This window comes from Piliocolobus tephrosceles, chromosome 13, assembly GCF_002776525.5.
Source record: "Piliocolobus tephrosceles isolate RC106 chromosome 13, ASM277652v3, whole genome shotgun sequence".
Taxonomy (NCBI): domain Eukaryota; kingdom Metazoa; phylum Chordata; class Mammalia; order Primates; family Cercopithecidae; genus Piliocolobus; species Piliocolobus tephrosceles.
In genome coordinates, this window is record NC_045446.1 from 24,268,027 (window position 1) to 24,287,878 (window position 19,852).

The 19,852-nt window shown below is 40.3% G+C and overlaps 1 protein-coding gene across 4 annotated transcripts in view; it reads left to right on the forward strand.

Annotated features, from left to right (window-relative positions):
- Positions 1-19,852, forward strand: part of LRRC4C (leucine rich repeat containing 4C) — a 1,306,046-nt gene that overhangs the window by 1,124,726 nt on the left and 161,468 nt on the right. Inside the window, exon 1 of one of the 4 annotated variants that reach the window (XM_023185521.2) lies at positions 1,105-3,043. The exons of 2 other annotated variants lie outside the window; for them this stretch is intronic. The gene's annotated coding sequence lies outside the window, so the exon portion shown is untranslated. Of the gene's footprint in view, positions 1-1,104; positions 3,044-19,852 lie in introns of those variants that run through there. One more of the 4 variants, XM_023185522.2, reaches the window with a different exon arrangement.

The following is a 19,852-nucleotide window of genomic DNA, read 5'->3' on the forward strand; positions in this document are numbered from 1 at the left end:
AATATAAATATAATATTAATAACATTATTTTGTCGGCCCAGTCCCTCTAAGGAGACCCAGTGAATTCGAAATGTGCCAACTATTTCTCTAATACCAGTTGATGGAAAAGTCCACATCCTCGAGCAGGGGATGTTGGAATTGAGTTGTCAAGCTGTCCTGGATATCTTGTACAAACTGAACAGGCCAATTTACTGCAACACTGCATAGGCTGAAGGCTACTATCTCGCCTTTACAGTTGCTTCCCCCTGGTGAGATTATCCTGCTCGACCACAGCCTCCCTCCCCAGTAGCTTTTAAGTTACTCTGGATTCTTTCTGATGAGCCTATTTTTTTTTTTTTTTTTTTTTTTTTTTTTTTTTTTTTTTTTTTTTTTTTGAGACGGAGTCTTGCTCTTGTCGCCCAGGCTGGAGTGCAGTGGCCCGATCTCGGCTCACTGCAACCTCTGTCTCCCGGGTTCAAGCAAATCTGCCTCAGTCTCCCGAGTAGCTGGGATTACAGACGCGCGCCATCACTCCTGGCTAATTTCTGTATTTTTAGTAGAGACGGGGTTTCACAATGTTGAGCAGGTTGGTCTCGATCTCCTGACCTCGTGATCCTCCCGCCTCGGCCTCCCAAAGGCTGTGATTACAGGCGTGAGCCACCGCGCCCAGCTAAGCAATAGTACTGTGTTAATCCTCAGTTTGGGACCAGTGTGCTTGACTAGGAGAGGCTCTTACCCTGCAACCTGAAAGCAACAGCTTTGTGTGTTTGGTGATAATTTTGAATCTTAGTGGTGATTTGATTTTAATGTCTTCCTCTTTGTAGCTCAAAACTCCTGAATTTCTGGACGAAAACAGGCAAGCTTTTCGAAAAAAACTAACTTCTCCCACACAGCCTGAATTTCTTTTGCCTATTACTAACCTCTCAGCGTGGGGGTTGCTTTTAGACTCAGCTGTTCCGGCTTTGCCCTCCAGGTGGCAGCAATGCCACATCTCAGAAGCTCCAATCCCCTCTTCCCTGACTTCAAGTGTTAATGCAATTGACCAATCAGTGCTAAGATGATGCGAGGTAATTGGGTAATTGTATTTTACTGATCACAAGCGGAGAAAGGGAAAGGAAAAGGGGAAAGAAAGAGGGGCAGAGGAGGGAAGGCGACTGCAGTCCGAAAGGAGCTTTTGGAAGCTAGGACCCTAAGCGTCAGGACGTGGCATTGGTCGAGAGAAAGCCTAGGCTGGCAAGAGCTGCCGCCGGCGCTGGGAGAGCATTTATTTGGGAGAAAAAGAGAGGAGAGAGCAGAGGGAGGGGGGAAGAGAGTTCAAACCGAAGTGGATGGAAGGGGACTGGGGTTTCTGCCGCGCAGGGAGCCGTGAGCCAGGGCGATGGCGCTAAGGACGGCGCGGAGCAGCTGCGCTCCCGAAAACGCGTCTCCTCGCAGAGGACTAGCAGGCTTCGGGAAGGTCTGCGCCAACGGGAACCAACTTGTGGCTCCAAAATGTACCCAACGCAGCTGGAAATGAGATCAAAGCTGCAGTTGCATTTGAGAAGGATGAGAAGAAGCAGCGATTAGGAAATTTTTTTTTTTTCTTACCCGTATTGTTCCGTTTTCTTTTTTTCTTCTTTTTCTTTTCTTCCTTTCTTTTTTCGTGTTTGTTTTTTTAATTTGCCTACCACCCCGTCTGTCCCCTCACTTCGCCTTCCCCATTTGAAATAAAAGCCCCAGTCTCAACTTACATCACCGCGGCGCCCCCGGAGCCACTGCCGGCTGATGGAGGAGAAGGGGACCCGGGGGCTGGCAGGGGCCACCGGCGAGGGACCGCATCCCGCGTCTCCCCCGTGATCCCGGCGCCGACCGCGGAGTTCTGCAACACCTGGAGGATCTGGACCGGGTGCTGGGGGTGGGGGCGGGGACAGAGGAAGGAAAAGGCACCCCAAGCCTTAAAAAGAAAAAAAAAAAAAAAGTAGCGGGGGGAGGAATGGGTTTCTTCTTGACAGCTGACGGAGCCTTGAAATTTTCCTCCACTACCTCCGCCCCCGCCCCCGCCCCCGCCCCCCGCACTCCATTTAACGTGAGATTATGAAATTGCAGAGGCGGTGGAGGGAAGGAGACAGGATATAACCGGAGTTTGGAGGGGAGAGGGGAAGGTGGCTGGCCGGGTGGCTGAAATCAAAAATTCAATTGCGCACTGGGTTGTGATGAGAAATCTAATCAGATCTTTGGCGAAGGGGCCGGCCGGAAGGATGGCGAGTGGGGGGGAAGTTGCTCCCCAAATTCTTCGAAGGGGAGGCTGGGGAGAGGAATTGACGATGTAAAAGGAGACTTTTTTTTTTTTTTTTTTTTTTTTTTGGTGGTGGTGGCTGTTGGGTGCCTTGCAAAAATGAAGGATGCGGGACACAGCTCTCTCCTGGAACCGAACGCAATGGATAAACTGACTGTGCAAGAGAGAAGGAAGAACGAAGCTTTTTCTTGTGAGCCCTGGATCTTAACACAAATGTGTATATGTGCACACAGGGAGCATTCAAGAATGAAATAAACCAGGGTTAGACCCGCGGGGATTGGTGTGTTCTGACATAAATAAATAATCTTAAAGCAGCTGTTCCCCTCCCCCCCAAAAAAGGATGATTGGAAATGGAGAACCGAGGATTCACAAAGAAAAAAGTATGTTCATTTTTCTCTATAAAGGAGAAAGTGAGCCAAGGAGATAATTTTGGAATGAAAAGTTTGGGGCTTTTTTAGCAAAGTAAAGAACTGGTGTGGTGGTGTTTTCTTTTCTTTTTGAATTTCCCACAAGAGGAGAGGAAATTAATAATACATCTGCAAAGAAATTTCAGAGAAGAAAAGTTGACCGCGGCAGAATGAGGCATTGATTGGGGGAGAGAAACCAGCAGAGCACAGTTGGATTTGTGCCTATGTTGACTAAAATTGACGGATAATTGCAGTTGGATTTTTCTTCATCAACTTCCTTTTTTAAATTTTTATTCTTTTTGGTATCAAGATCATGCGTTTTCTCTTGTTCTTAACCACCTGGATTTCCATCTGGATGTTGCTGTGATCAGTCTGAAATACAGTGAGTGACCTTTATTTTCTTATTTATTGGTGAAGAAAATGTCAGTTAATTTGGTGTTCTTGGTCTCTTTATCCTCTCTCTCCCTTTGGTGTTTTTTTTTTTTTTTTTTTTTTTTAAAGAACTGGCTATTGGGGGCCAGAAAATAAGGGAATGGGTGGCCCACGTATTTGCTTCATCAGTCTCTGCTCTCTGATAAGACAGTTTGCTATAAGGATGCAGGTTGACTGCATCCTGGGCAGACGCCTTTGCAAATGTTCACCAGGAAAAAAAAAAAAAATCTCCCCAAGAAAGCCACTGCAGTGTGGGGTGCCAGTGCTGTGTGACTGACACTCTAGAATGCATTTAAGTTGCTTGTCAGCCGCGGAGTTAGATGCACAAATGTTTAGCTATTGGAAATCGAAGGGCCTCAATTTAAATTGCATTATCCAACCTGACATTGCAGATCAACAGAATGTATTAACACAAAAATATGACAATAAACCAAGCAGATGAAGGGTGGCTTCTTGCTGGTGTATGGGTGGAGGGAGAAACTGTGGGTTTCGCGGGGAGGAAGCTGGTGGAGAGCAGTGGCTGTACTTTCCACAATCACTCTTGCATACACATGCCCAGATGTGGTCTTCACATTACCCGGGTTCATGCCAGTGCTAACAGTGAACCAAGGAGGACCTACTTCTCTCCAACTCCACCCCCTTCTAACTGAGGACTTCTTTGGATTACAGAGAGACTGTGCATGAACTGTGGAGCAGTGACTTGGGTTTTGCCAGAAACCTTTCCAACATCACTAGTTCACAGCTCCTCAGAAAAAGGAAGAAATCTAGTGTCCAGTGGTAACTTAGAAAAGGCAGCTGAAGAAGAGGTCTGTGTTGAGCATTCATGCTTCTCATGTGCCAGCTTTGTCTTGGAAAAAGAGGCCAATATGAAAAATAAAGCAGAAGGTGGAAAGTGCTTAGAAAGTCTGAGCTGAGCGCCTGTAGGATCACCTTCCCTCCTCTCCCATTGCTGCCAAAGTCATGGAGCTGGCCTTTTTTACAGAACTTTCCCCCTTCACTCTTCTCTATTCCTCTCTGGGGCCTTCTATCAGAATCATAGACTCATATAACTTTAGAGCCAGAAGAGTCTCCAGAGATCTCATGTCAATAAAAAAAGGAAACTGAGGCCTAGAGAAGCTATAACTCTTTCATTAATGGCCAAACAGCATGAGACAGGTGACTCACACAAGCCTCGGAACGCCAGGCAAAAAAAAAAAAAAAAAAAAAAAAGTCGGTTTGGGATCCAAACTGGACAGCTACACATAGCCTGGCTACTCCTGTATTTTGAATGCTGTTTTATGAGTAAGGGTCAAAGGAAGGCACATTGGTCCTGAGAGCTTGAAATAAAACTTCTGCCAATTTAGACTTCAAGGGTTACAAACTCCAACATTCATTGTCTCTCTTCCCTTCCTCCCTTCTTCCCTCTCTCCCTCTTCTTTTCTTCTTTTCCTTTCTATAGCATAGGTTAGGTAACCCTGGCTTGAATACCATTTAAAAAAAGAAAAAATAAGATCCACAACTCTGACATATCCCAAAGGAGATGAAAGGCAGCATTCTCCTGGGTCCCTTCTTAATGTTTAATCCTGTGAGTGGTGGTCCTCAGAGAGTCATTAAAGAACTGTAGGGTTAGATTTATATTAGAGAGGTGATAATAGAAACCAGAAACACGCAGCTGAAAGCATCTGAGCCTGTTGTTACACTCACATCATCTATTCTTATCCTTTTCATTACTCCTTAACTAAACTAGCCTACAGCTGAGCACTTCTCTAATTTATTTTTCTGGGCACATGTTTCCTGTTGGAACACAGATCAGGCAATAAATTTACCAACCTATAAAAATAATTGTGCAAGATGGTTTTATTCCCTGAAATCCCCATAGACTTGTGCATATATTTTCATAGTTCTCTGCACTTTTTTTGTATTTGTTTACTTGTTTGCTTTGTTTTACATTACCACAGTTAAGTCACCATTTGTAGACATGGAATGACTCAAGTTATATTAAGTTCTTGCTCATCTGGAACTTAGCACAAATGACAAAAAAAAAGTAAGAAGATGATGCTTTTTCACTTTATAGTTCAGTTCCTGGCTTCACATGGGAACCCCAGCCTTGAAATTAGGTTAGGTCTGCTAATTGGAGGAGATTTTATTTTCTTTATATAAATATATATAGATAAATATAGATTTTATATATATATATATATATATATATATATCTTTCATTGACATCCAAATTTCTTAAGTGCTGCTCTAATTAGGTCTGAAAGCACATTCGTCTCCTTGATAGTGTCACCTCCTCCCTGTACCCTCCATGCTTAATGTACACATGCAATTGTCCTAAGACAGAGAAAGGGAGAGAAGTGAAGAGTGAGAGAATCTGTTCAAAATTTTGGTCTGAAATGTGTCCTCCCATCCCCCTCCACTTAAACATTTTCAAATCTGGAGTTAATGGGGCATCTAAGGTGTCATCATCTTTCATACTGGTAAATCATGTCAGAACTCTACTGTTAGGAACCTGTGGCCCACCTGGGGGTTAACACCTTTGGTTTAGTAGTCAGAGTTGGCCCTGCATTTTGGTTAAGTACTGATTCATTTTAAACTAATTTGTTCAGAAGCACTGCATTTGTTCATGTACTGTTCAAAGAATTGGGGCCATGACAGAGCTGGAAACTTAACTTCACCAGTGGGTGTCAGGACCCAAGCGGGTGCCCACTGAAAGACATTTGTGAGTAAGCAGTTGTCTGCCAGAATCTGCCGAGGACCCTATGCCCAGAAAGCTACTGGGTTTTACGAGTTTTCAAATATCTTCTTCCTCAAATGTAATAGCTGTGCCCTTTGAGCGATACTTTTAATTTCCCTGGCTCTCAATTGTCTAGTCTGTGAGGTGGGAATTATAATATGTAATTCGTTGAATTGTTTTATGACTTAAAAGGAGTGTTGTGCAAAGCTGCAAGCATAATAGGCCCTCTAAGGATGGCTGTTTGTTATGGTTATTCTTGGATTAACGTGGATTAATTTCCTGACAGTGAATAACAGTCTGGCTGAGCACTTTAACAGTTCGAGCACCTATACTTGAAAAATAGGGATTGTGCAACTCATCTTACAGTAGTTGCCAGGATCCTCATTTGAGGTCTTATCAGGACAGATTGGCTCAATATATTATTTTAGATGTAAAGTGCTGCCTCATACTAGAAACTGTACGTTAAGACTTTCTCCTAAAAGTATAGAAAAATAAATCTCAGCAAAAACAGTACTTAAATGAAATTTTACATGGAAATAATGCAATTAATGAGCTGTGCGTGTTTTTGGTCTAAAAGTTGAATAAGAGATTTCTGGTATTTTAAGTGTGTCATTTTAGCCACATATTACATAGTCTGGACCTGGATGTACAAAATAAAGGCAAATGTCTATGTAGTTGTATGATTTAAATTATATGGTATAAAATTCCATTACTAATATTAAGGCCTCCAAAACCACAATTTGGATTCACAGTTCTAGTCAAAATGAATGCTGTGTTCATTAAACAAAGTATTTACTTTGTGATGGGCTAAAGACTCGTTAGAATATATAGAGTGAGGAAGATTTAATGCAGACACACACGTCATTGTTTACATGTGCACATCTTCCCACACTAGTGGTTTTCTGAGGCAGGCAGTCATGGTCATTGCTCATAATTTCATTCTCTACTGTAGCAGCCCTGTTTTCTGTCCGTTTCCTTAATATTCTTCCAGGGACCTGTTTTCCCCTTAAGAGAAAAGGAGTCCTCCTGTAGTAATTGTTATTCTTAATGTTTCATCTGTGGATGATAATAGTGCTGTTAGGCTTGGGAGATACCTATTGGATTCTTATGTTTCTTTTCAATGAAAACAATTTGAAATCTGTGTGAATATTGGAAAAGCATTTGAAAGTTGACCGTTTTCACTGACCTTAAGATGGAAATTCTCTATGAAAGTTCTTACCATTTGATAAATTTTCCTTTTTTTGCATGCTTCCTAACGATGAGTTAGAAATTAGGTGAAACTTGGACTCTAGCATCTCAAGTGAATTCAAATACTCAGCTTCCCACTGAGCCACGTGTGTTGCATGCATCATTTAACCTCTCTGAGCCTGTTTGCTTATCTGTAAAATAGAGGTAATAACAACTGCCTGGAACTGTCTGCCGTGAGGATGAGATCAGATTGCATATGCCACGCACAGCAAGCATTCAATAAATGCACCTTTAAATGGATCATCTCTGATTTTAGTTTAGATTTGCAGAAAAAGAGATATGGACTCTGTTGGGGGGAAGCTGTCACTGTAGCTCACATTGGCATAGATTAAAAAAGAGAAATATATAGACGGGATTAAGGTTGGAGTATAACACATAAATAGATATGACCATTTTTGGTAAGGTCCTGCCGTTTTAAAAACATATTTAGAAGTGCCTTAGTGAACACCATTCCCTCAGTAAAGATTGAAATATACTTTGTCAATTGTGGAAAATATACTCTGTGTCCATATAAACTTTGGTTAGAATGTCAAGTACTTTATAATACAGGCATAAAAATGTTAATGATCTGTAAATGGTATCATAGAAGATCCCCTAAGAAGTTCAAGAATCAGTTACATCTTTCATTTCTTCAAAATAATTTTTGTGGAGAAATGTTAATTTGACCATTGAAATTTAATTAGGCTGATCTTGTGGCTGAGATACTGTGCTTATGATACTTTCTGAATGCAAGGGTTTTGTTATGTCCTCAGTCCCTCAGAAGAACAGCTGGCAAAGAGTATGCATGCAGTAAATACTGCTTGAATGAACTTAGTTTAAGAAACACCTCCTCTAAATAATTCAAATGTATGCACATACAAGAATGTATGCAAACACACGCAGGCACGCACATACATACTGGAAGCCTGGTTTTGGGGAATTTATAGAAGCCTAATAACAAAAGCTAATGAGTATATTGACTGAATACACACACACACACACACACACACACACACACACACACGCACAGTAACATTAAGTTGCTTACGTTGGAAAACCTGAGGTCTGAAAGTCACGTGATGTGGTGTGTATTTCTTATTCTTGGTGTTGTCATTAATGAACTGTGACATTTTGTACAAGTCAACTTACCTCTCTAGGTTCTATATTCTCTTCTGTTAGATGACGTAAAAACTAAGGTTACTTCCAGCATTAAGATTTTAGGATCCCGAGTTCATAATTGACTACCTTGGAATTTAGTATTCCCAAAATTAAAGATATATAATTATTGATCTTAGGAACCTAGTTATTAAAATGTGAAGAAGAATCCCATAGTATTCTGTAAGAAAGGCAGAATTGTGTTAAAATAGCAGATATGTGGGTTAAAAGGTGAAGGAAATGCTCAGTCTGTAGAGGAAATACTTCGAGATTTGGAATAGACAAAACTTGGATTTCAACTTTGTTTTATCACCGGTTAGCTGGAGCCCCTAAATTTGTCAATTAACCTTGTTAATCCTCGGTTTCCTCAACTGTAAAACTGACTTTATTTTTTGCAGTCATTTTGGGAGCAATAAAATGTCTTAAGTATTTGGCACATAACTGGCACTCAATGATTGCTAGCCCACTTTCTTTTCTTTGAAATCTTTGGTTATTTCAAACAGAAATGGGAAGATTTAACATTTAAGAGCCTGTGAGTGTTTTGCTTTACTTTTATGGAGTATATAAATAAAGATTTCCTGCCAACTTTGCTATCCAAGTTGGTGATATTATTTTTGATCATGGTTTTCAATGTCAATCAAATTCATAATGAAGTCTAAAAATAATGAAAAACTTATGTAAAGTTAATATACTTGTCTTTCAACTTTGCCACAGGCTTATGAGAGCTTTCTGCACTTAGGAAAGCTTTCAACACTTCTGGGATTTACAAGTATCTAGTAGTCCCTTCTTACCTGCAGTTTCACTTCTGGTGGTGTCAGTTACCTGTGGTCAACTGAGCAGAAATTTTAAGAGAAAGAGACTACATTCACATAATTCTATTACAGTATGTTGTTATAATTGTTGTTAATTTTTACTGTGCCTAATGCATAAATTAAACTTTGTCATAGATACGTCTTTACAGGAAAAATTATAGTTTATGTAGGGTTTGGTACTATCTGGTTTCAGGCATCCACTGGGGATCATGGAATGTATCTCCTCCACCAACAAGGAATGTATCTCCTCCACCAGTGTAATTTAATAAAAACATTAGTAACCACCATTTCTTGAGCATTTGATATGCACCAGGCACCATACTGAAAATATAACATGTATTTTTTTTCCTTAATCCTCACTTAGAAACACAAAGAGGCTAGGTAATTTGTCTAAGGTTATATAGCAACTAAATGGTGAGGCTGGGAATAGGAACTGCATATCTCCTGACTTTAGAACCCAAAATCGGAATCAGTAAAGTCAAACTTGTTGACTTGGTAACAAATAAACATAGCAGTTCACTATTATGTAACCTAGTACTCAATCTGAATGTTTTCACTGGGCTTGAGATGTCTGCAGTTTCCTTTGCCCCTATTTCCTGAAATGAAAGTTCTCCAGCCGCTTAGGTCACATATACCTTCCATATATTTGTCAGTCCTCAGTCATTTCCAAGTATGCCCTTAAGTATAGAAGTGACTTCTAAGAAAGACTTCGGCAAAATTGTCCCAACTCACTGAACATATCTAATGGACAGAAAGATTTTGCAAAATATTATAAGGCATCTAGAAATTCATAATTATATGAGAAATATGGTCAATGCTAATAGTAAGGTTAGAGTTTAGATATGATATGCTATAAACCAGATGAGGTCCTAATTGTGAGGACCCAACACCTGATGTTAGTCCTTCTTGTGTTTGATCTCTCCGTAACACGATCCTATCACCTGCCTCTGCTTTCCTGAAACTCTTCCAAGGGTTTGAGATACTCCTCATTGATCACTTCCTTTATTGAGATCACTTTATCCTCCTATTTTCCTAATCTTCTCCTTAAATAATGAGGGCTTCGCCCTTTGAATCACTTCTACTCCCAGTCTCTCTGCATTCCTGAAAGACATAAGTTGGGGGTTTTTTGAGATGAATCTCAAATCCTGGCTAACCTGTGTATGCTGAAGACTCATAAGCGTCCATTGCCAGCAAGATCCCACTTAATTACCTGAGTCTCCTACAAGCCTTGCAAACTTAATACTCCATCTGTAACTGGTTATTTTTTTCTCCAGAAACCTAGATATGCACCAGGCACTGTACTGAAAACACAGCATTTTTTTTTCTAACTCTTTAATCCTCACTTAGAAAACAGAAACAAAAACTTGGATATTTACAGTTTTAAATGATATCAATATCTCTTTAACCTGCCTCCTGTCTGCCCAGTCATCAAATCCAATCTACTCACTCTCTTAAAGTCAGCTTTGGTCTGTCTCGCTATGGCCTTGGTCCAGATTCTAGCACTTTTCTCTTAGATTGTCTCTAACTAGTCTTTCTGATAATGCCAACTTTTCCTCAGATAATCCATTACTCGTTCTTCCTCTAGATGTATCATCCTAACAAGTAATGCTAAACATCCTCTTTATATTCTCAAAATATGTTTTTAGAATAAAATCCAGACTCTTCTCAACAGCACAGTCCAGCCAGCCTATTCACGCCCTCTCCCATCTGCCTGCCATGCTAAATGTTTTGGTCCTCTGGGGACAAGCCAGGTTAGTTTGAACTCAAACTTGGTGAGAGCTAATCCATTTGCCTAGGATATGATCTTCATATCTCAAGTCTCAGAGCAAGTTACTGCCTTTGGGAACATCTTTCCCAGCTCCCCTAAGCCCACTGATCTCCCTGTCCTCTGTACACAAACATTTTGTTCATATATTTATGATAGCTCTTACTATTGTTATATGTATTTGGCAAAAACCCACTAAATTGTGGCTTCTTTTAGAATATGGATCTCATTAACTGGGTGCGGTGGCTCATACCTATAATCCCAGCACTTTAGGAGGCCGAGGGGGGTGGATCACCTGAGGTTGGGAGTTTGAGACCAGCCTGACAAACATGGAGAAACCTCATTTCTACCAAAAATACAAAATGAGCCCGGCGTGGTGGCGCATGCCTGTAATCCCAGCTACTCGGGAGGCTGAGGCAGGAGAATCGCTTGAACCCAGGAGGCGGAGGTTGTGGTGAGCCGAAATTGTGCCATTGCACTCCAGCCTGGGCAACAAGGGTAAAACTCTGTCTAAAAAGAAAAGAATATGGGCCTCATCTTGTTCTTCTTGTCATCTCTCACATCTAACTAACATAGTGCATAGAGATTTTCCATGTATCTGGGGGAGAACTTATAAATGAGTGGCCTCATCTAACACGTCTTTAAGGTGAAGAAATTTCTTTAATTCAGTTTATGATATAGGCCATTATTTTCCCAATAATTTTATGGTTAAGATCAAGTTTTATTATTTTTCCTGTAGGGACCTATTTTTCATAACTACTTTGTATAATAAAACGTTGCAATTTGTTTTTTTTATTTTTAGTAATAAACAACACGTACCTGGCAATCATCATTTTTTGAAGTGTACTAGATGAATATTTAAATCAAATGATTTTATATAAATTGAGCCAAAAGCAAAGGTGCTTTAATTGTCTTATGCAAGTACATGAGTATGTGTATGAAATCTAGTTGGCTTTTTGAAATATTGATAATAGCTGTCATTGAGGATCTCATTTTTAAAAAATAGTTCTGTAAATGTATTTTAGTGCTAATTTTATATTCTAATGTATAGCTCATCATAGGCTTACTGCAGGTGTGATAATGCTCAGTCCTCACTGACACTGTTCACAAAGTCTGCTGTTCGCAAAAATCACACAAAAAAGGTGGTCCTTGGAGTTGTGCGTTGCACACGCCTCACAGTTGTATGAAGCAGGCCTTCCTACTCATGAATGATTATCAAAAAGGAGAATGTGAATTTCAAATTTGACTAGTGTCCATAAATGGACTAATACAACAAGAGATTAAAAATATCTCCCTAATAAAAGTATCTTCATTAAATATAGAAAATAATGAGCTGCAATCGTTTTTGACAACAGGTGAACACCTGGCTACATGGAAGCCAGGCATACATACGTTCATAGATATCATACTTTGACTCCATGCTCCATAAGGATATTTCCTCCTTTCTCTCCTGAGGAGCAGCAGAAAACACTGGATTACATGAAGGAAAGTGGTAAATGATATGATACTGTTTAATTATGGCTTAATATTATCTTGCAGTTTTGAAGAGAAATGTCTCAAATATGTTGAACTGGAGTATTTGTGTTTTTATATTAATAGTTCCTTTTTAAAGTTTTTTTTTCTAGTTTTAGATTATTTCTAGTTCAGAGAGTAATATTATTAATCTCTAATAATAGCAGATGATAAAGCATTAATAGTCATGCTTCATCATGCTTTTGAAATCCAGTGATTTATTTTAATCCTTTCAACAAATTTTAGCCCCAGAACTTCCAAAGGTATTATTTCCTGACCACTGTATTCCTTATGATAAAGCATGAGGATTTGGAAAGGTGTGCCAGGGAAGATTTTTTTCTTTCTTTCTTTCTTTTTTTGAGACAGAGTCTGGCTCTGTCACCCAGACTGGAGTGCAGTGGTGCAGTCTCAGTTCACTGCGACCTCCACCTCCCAAGTTCAAGCGATTCTCCTGCCACAGCCTCCCAAGTAGCTGGGATTGCAGGCAAATGCCACCACGCCCAGCTAGTTTTTGTATTTTTAGAAGAGACAGGGTTTCACCGTGTTGGCCAGGCTGGTCTCAAACTCCCGTCTTTGGGTGATCCGCTAGCCTCGGCCTCCCAAAGCGCGAAAGATTTATTTAGAAGAGCCAGTGATGAGTGTTTTCTTAGTTCTTGCCAAACTACAAACTGTTGAGACACTTGTAAACAACCTCCTAAGACAACTTCTTGGGAGGGGTCCATTTGCTTTAGCTCATCAATTTTGACCAAGTCACATTGGGGATGTAGGAGAATTTAGCCATCAAATTATATGTGTTTATTTCTTGCTAAAGTAGGAGTGTGTATCTGGGAGTAGGGGTCCACAGATTTTTTAAAAAGCCCTTTTCTGATGATGACTAATACAGTTCCCTAATTATTAAAATAACCTGTGATCGTCGATGTGGTCCTGCCTAGAACAGGTTGACTGATTTATTTGTGATGCTTTAAAAGACATCTTACTGTCAGTGCAGCCGAACATTTTTGTTTGTTATTAATCTAAAGAACTGTAGTAATAAGGAATTTATTTTCAGGGCCATAGACATGTTTTCTTTCAACTAATGGTTTGATAATGATGGTGGGAACTTCAATAACTAAGATATGAATGTTCTGAAAAAGGTGCATGACACTTGAAAATGTAGAGATGTGCCACTCCTGAATGATTTTACAGTTGAACCTGAGCCAGATCTCAGAGTGTGCCGATTTTTACAACCTTAGGGGAAAGAGTGAGACAGATTGAGAAAGTTTTGGGGGAGAGAGCTCATCCTGGATCTGCTGTTCTGATCTGGGCAGAAGGAATGCCCATAGCTTAGTTAGCTGATCTCTAGAGAGGCTCACCTCAGCAGAGACCACAGCACGTGTGTGGAAGAATAAATTCAAATACATTATGGGGAGGGATCTAGAGGACTCCGATTTTTACTAACTGAAAAGGCAAAAAGTCAGAAGCTACCCTAAAAGAGTTAACATCTACACAGTGGTGTTCAGGAAGGCAAGAATGGAACTATGAAGGCTTTCTCTGTATTGTTTTGAACGTTGCCATGGCAATAGTTTCCAGCAGAAGTTACATGTTTTTCAATTCCCCAAAGCAGCAAGCAGCCTTTCCCTCTCTTTCTCACCCTCTCTGCATCCATCCCTATCCGCCTTCATCTTTAGTCCTCCCCATCCCTTTTCTCCTCCCTCTGTCCTTTCTTTTGTTCTCAAGTCCCTCTACCATTCCCTATTAACAACAAAAAATTCCAACTCCAAGAGGTCGCTTTTAGGCAGAATGCGAGTCAGACATATAGTCTTCTATCCGGGTTTCTGTTTTCCCCCGTCTGTTTATGTATTAAAGACCTAATTAAACGGAAGCTGTGGATGGAAGCAGGGTTGGGGCTTTCCCTTGTTGGTAGGACACAGAACATATTATAATGGTTGGTGTTGTGGCGATATGTTAATTGGATCGCTCGAGGCAAGTGCAGAGCAGCAGTCTCTGACAATTAGAAAGAACAATGACTTTACTATGAGTGAGCCCACTCTCTTAACCAGTGGAAGGATTAGCATGCATTGCAGGTCTCTGGAAGGTTCCTGTAGACCCCGAGAGGGATCTGCAGTTGGAAATGCCTCCTGTCTCTTTACAGCTATGCTGCTGCCTCTCCTTTAGCTTACTTTCCTGCCAAGGGAAGAAGAGTGAGAGGATAGTAAGATCTGGTTTACTGGGCTGATGCGGGACCCTGTCGCAGACCTGAGCCATAGGATATATTGCAGGGATGTTAAGAAGAAATCTTTGCCTGCTTAATGCACGTGGCCAGTGAATTGTGAAATGGGTCTCATTAGAGCCTTTCATATCCCGGCATGTGCCAAAGTGCTTCGCCGGCACAGCGCCATCACTTCAGGTCCAGCCCTTCTGCTGTTCACTGCAGCCAAGAAGGGACAGAGACTCTGTCTGTATTAAAGCCTTCAGTCCCATCTCTCTCTGTCTACTGTTCATTGTAAGGTTCCTCTGGGCCTTTCAGTCCAGCCAGGGATGAGGCCCATAGTATCCCCTAGGTGTTTATAGAGAAGAAATATTAAGAATTTTGAGCATCACAGATGGATTTCAGGCAGCCAGTGGGTGCTGGCACCCAGATGTTTCCTCTTTTTCCCAGGGCTGGCACTGAAACTTTATCTAGACTTCCCTGCAAATATGCACAGATACTCACCTGCAAGAAAGGATGAGTAGTTCAGGGCCGAGTAAATCATCAAGGACTTATTTGTTAGATAAAAAGGAACACTTTACTTTTTCTCAGCTTCATATACTAAAGATTTTAAAATGAAATTATATCTCCCAAAGCATAGTACCATAAGTAATACTAATAAATGCCATATACTGAGTACTAACTGTATGTCAGGCACTGTGCCTGTCTCTTATTTAGAACGCCCCTTGAGTCCACAAGATTGATGAATGACATAACAGCACAGACACGGAAGCCAGACTAGTAAGAGCTCTGTTACCTCTTAGATCTGTGGTTTCAGGCAATTTATTTATAATTCTGAACCTCAACTTTCTTATGTGTGACATAGGCATGATTACATAGTAATTACATAGTACAGGATTGTAGTGAGTTAGAATTGAAATAATTCACATAGAACTTTTAGCAGAGTGCTTGGCACATGACAGTACTCAAGCTATGACTTGTAAAAAGATAAGAGACATTTTCTTACAATATTTTAAAATAATTACTAAGCATCTATCTCCAGAAGAAAGGTGTTAAAAGTAATTACGGGCAGATTGTTTAATAAAAATGGAAATATGGCATAAGAAAATGAGTTTCTGAATTCGGAATAGTGTAATTCCTGATGTTTTCTGTGTAGCGCCGTAGTTTGGAAAGTAGAATTGATGAAATCAATGAAACAGATTTGTTGCATTTGTTCTGGGTAGATGACTTTTATCCATCCATATTTGAGTTTTCTTTTGGGACTGATCTCTTGGGGCTGTCTCAGTTGTGATGGCTTGAATTTGAAATAAGAAGGGAAAAATCTAGTGAGGTTAAGCAAAAAAAGACAATTTGCTAACATGTGTAATTGAAAAGTCCTACAGTACATGGAGTTCAGGTGTAGTTTGATCCAGATGTTCTCAATGTCACAGGGACTCCTGCTCTGTTTTCCCTGTATTTCTCTTGGCATAGTCCTCTTCCATGTTCTATTTTAATCAAGACATTGTTCTGCATTCCCTCAAACATCACCACAGAAAGTTCTACAGTTTTGTCCCAGCACTCCCAGTGAGCACCCTGAGATCACAGCTGGTTAGATTAGCTTATGTCATATTTCTACTCATAAACCATCATTGGCTTTAAGGGAAGGGAGTAGAGGGTCAGTGCATCCCCAAATGGAACTCAGGGGCTGCTGAGAGGTAACAGAGATTATGTACTGGAGACAAAAACCACTAATATCTATCATTTATCTGGTGTTAGAGTGAGAAGGACAAGTTGCTATGTTTCACAATGTAACTTGCTACAAGGGTTAATTTTGTTTGTACTTCTCTGTAATGCTATATTGTATATAGGTATTGAAGTTTTAATAACTAAGGAATTTTCTTCTTCCAGCAAATCATCTGGCTGTAGTGATCAATTTTTCAGTGGAACAACTTCATCTGCATTCATGCTATTTTTGTATTATTCCTCTCATCTCTTAGAAACAGGTCTTTGTTTTTGAGAGAGAATTTACAAGTCCTTTTTTGGAAATGAAGAAACAAAAGCAAAAACAAAATAATCATCTTCAGTCAATAACACTGGTAGAGGATCTTTAAAAGGCCTTGAACACCCACACTCCTAGTCACTTGCCCCGGCCATAGATGTACTTCCATCCAGCTTTGATTTAATCTAACTGTCGTTGCAAAGGTCTTAGCAGTGACATATGCCATTCCAGATCTCTCCATTCTGCCTACCCACAGATGGTGATCCAGGCCATGTGACACGTCTTTTTCTTCTTCATAGGCAAGGTGACGGAAATACATATCTGGCCTTTGAATACAAATATTTGTTAAGAAGCTCTGTTCAAAGGACATGACTGCTTGCCAAGTTCAAGGACTTATCTCTTTTGAAGTCTTAATACTGTGTGTTCCATATTGGGAACACTGTACTTACTTAATTCTTACTTACGCAGTGACATGCTCAGAATTAAGAATCAAACCAAGTTCATATATTTCTCATAAAAGCTATGGGAGAGCAAATGACTGGTGGAGAAGGTTTTTCCTGGAAAGTTAAAGCAATGAAGGAGACTGCCGCTTTTTTGAGTACCTGTTATATGCAATACAATAATAGTAACAGTAGTGAGTTATTTTATATACTTTATCTCATTGTACCCTTATGACAACTGCAATAATAACAACAATAATGCAAAAAAATCAGTGATAGGTAACATCTATGGAGTGGTTGCTGTGAGTTGGCACCATCTAAAGGTTTTACCTTTGTAAAGACGTTGAATCTGCAAGCAAATAAGCAGTAAGCATCCTTTTTAAAGGTGAGAAAGGGAAATTCGAATAAGCTCAATGACTTACCCATGTCACAGAGACAATAAACGGCAGAACTCTACTTTGAACCCTTGGTCAAGCCAGTGGTTTTTCTACTATGCTGTGTTGCCTCTCACTTGGGACTACTTACTACTACTAATTAATAATAATAATAATAATAATAATAATAATAATAATAATAATAATTTGATACTGGATTTCTTTTAGTTTAAAGAAGTAACACTGAGAAAGACCTGTAACTCTTTCCCTTAGCTTCACTGCCTTTGTTACTTCCTTCCTCTTTACCCTGCTTCTTATCCTGGGTTGTTCTCAGTTTGATAACCTGTTATAGTATTTTGCCTCTAGTTTGGCCAGGGCAGCTGCCTAGCCACAACTCTGGATATTTGGAAGTAAAACTTCTTCTGCATCATTTATTTAAAATATATCAACCCTTTGAGATCACCACAAATAAACCACAAGGGTCTTTAAGGAGGCCTTACTCTTTTCTTATGTTGGGAAGAGTGAAGAAACATTTAATATCCCAGTGGTCCCTGGCAACTGAACTTGCAAAGTCTGTGCAGATATCAGTTGGCAGGCCTCATTCCTTAAGATGTGGTGATACTAAGAGTCACAAACTTAGCTGCATAAGGCTGTACCACATATTTCCTGTCTCAGTGGTATCCATTAGAAGACATCCTCCTCTGTGTATAGAACAAGGAAATTGGACTTTTTCCTCCATAACTCTTAACACTCTTTACCTTTTCCTACCTGGATGGTACGTGGGAGAGGCAGGAAGAGATATAGTGATATAGCTCTGGGATACTGTCATTGCCGCCTTTCCCATGAAGGTACTAAGCAAAATTACCATTTTCAGCTTCTCTGGGCATTGGTCCAGATGGGAGGCAATGCCCGCAATCAGTTTCCTTACTCCTTCAGCATATCACCCTTTATTGTGCTTATGACACAGACACTGCAGCAGCAGGGAAGACAGGCGCAACACAGCGTGACTGCAGAATCTATGGACACAAGCACTTGTTCGCTTGCATAAACACACACACACACACACACACACACACACACGCTTGATTCCCACCAATTTATCTCAGCGTCCTGAATTCCCACATGACTTCTCCTGAAGAGCATTCTAGAGATGTGTGCTACTTATCTTTCTCTGTTATTCAAGGTACAAGGAGAAAGAAGTGCATATTGAGGCAATACACTATAGATTCAGGGTATGGTTTGACATCTGAGAAGGATTTTCCTTATTGCCTGCTCCATATTTGACAGAACACCTTCTGTACAAAGAATTGAAAAGTAGCTTTAATATCAGCCGTGGTTTTTTAGCCCTAAATCGAAGACTTTTTAAAGACAAATGGAAGAGGACTGGAGCTAGTCACTATTTTATAATATTTGAGCCACTGCTTTCTGTCCCTTAGGGCTGGCAAGACAAAGCAGGCTCTTGCTTCCTGTTGTCTCTAGAATGTGTCCCTTCCCTATTCTAACTCAGCATTTAAGCACTTATCAGGCCCAGGTGACTATAATCATGGCCTGATTTGCCCTTCTCCTTCCAGTCCATCTTTGTCATGTTATTTATCTTCCAAATAATCACAAAGCACTGTTTTAATGCAGTTCTCCTACTAACCAACCTTCACTTGTAAAATGAATGACTTCACTGTAACCAAAATCTCCTCCAGAGAGCCTCTCTATCTCAGCTCCTCCTCTCTCTCAATTCCAATATGTATTTCTTGGCTATGCCACATTGGTTTTCATTTCCAATATCCTGTTTTGCATGGGTAATTGTTCTATGTGCTTATTATTTGTTCCTGCTTTTAGCAGGAAGGCTCTCTGAGGTCAGCCCCTTGACTTCCACCTCTGGGTCCTCACCTTCCTGCCTTACATGTAATGGATAGTCTATAGATGCTTTGTGATTGAAAGAATGTTCTTCACAAGCTTCCAACTGCTGATCTTAAACAAAATTTTTAAAAATTCAAATGAAATTATAACTTTTTTGTTGGATTTTTATTAATCTTTCTAATAGATAGCCCCATAGACTCCACTTGGGGCCAGGCAAACTTCTCCATTAGGGGAACCCACCTAGCAGTGTGTGGACTTTGAAATAAAAGCAACTCTCTTTTGCTGAGTCTCCTGTGGTGTCTCTTTAGAGAGCTGGTATTGGATGAGCAGTAATTTAGAGCTCTAGGGTCTCCTGCAGCTGTTTGCTTAGCAGACACATAGAGCTCCCTAGTCAAAGCAACCTGCTTCTGTGGGCTCCGTTGTGCTTCAGAGGGCTACCTGCTTTTGTTGTTCTGTAGTATGGATATGAAGGGTAGAGTTCCCAGGATTTCCCAAGGGAAACGCTCATGTGTACAAGATGTTTCTTTCTCCAGTCTCCCCTTCCATTACAGTTTTAAGGAGCAGGATGAAATTGTTACATTTAATGTTTCAAATCTCCCCCTGTTTGCATATTATTCTAATATGTAGCAATGGTCCCTGAAGCTAGATTGCCAAATGGGCAGGTGTAATGATGAATCTTGCAATAACAGATAGAGGCAAAAAGGTAGAATGTAGTGTATTTCTCACATAATTAAATTT